Raw genomic sequence first — 661 nt, forward strand, 5'->3', positions numbered from 1 at the left:
GCCAGCCCCCATGATCTGAGAACTGAACGTCCCAAGATGTGGTCAAAAGACGGAATGATCAAAGACATCTAAAACAATAGTAAAAAGTTCTATTTATACTAAACTAGCTACTAGGGTTTACAGGAGTAAGTAATTGATGCATAAATCCACTTCCGGGGCCCACTTGGTGTATGTTTGGGCTGAGCCTGATTTATCCACGAGCTGAGGCTTATCTTAGAGTTGAACGCCAGGTTGTAACGTGTTTTGGGCGTTCAACTCTGGTTCGTGACGTGTTTCTGGCGTTTGACTCCAGAATGCAGCATGGAACTGGCGTTGAGCGCTAGTTTACGTCATCTAATTACAAATAAAGTATGGACTATTATATATTTCTGGAAAGATCTGTATGTCTACTTTTCAACGTCGTTGAGAGCGCGCCATTTGGAGTTCTGTAGCTTCAGAAAATCCATTTCGAGTGCAGGGAGGTCAGATTCCAACAGCATCAGCAGTCCTTTGTCAGCCTCCTTATCAGAGTTTTGCTCAGGTCCCTCAATTTCAGCCAGAAATTACCTGAAATCACAGAAAAACACACAAACTCATATTAAAGTCCAAAAATGTGAATTTAGCATAAAAACTAATGAAAACATCCCTAAAAGTAACTAGATCATACTAAAAACTACCTAAA

The sequence above is a fragment of the Arachis duranensis genome, chromosome 7, assembly GCF_000817695.3.
Source record: "Arachis duranensis cultivar V14167 chromosome 7, aradu.V14167.gnm2.J7QH, whole genome shotgun sequence".
In the NCBI taxonomy this organism is placed as follows: Eukaryota; Viridiplantae; Streptophyta; class Magnoliopsida; order Fabales; family Fabaceae; genus Arachis; species Arachis duranensis.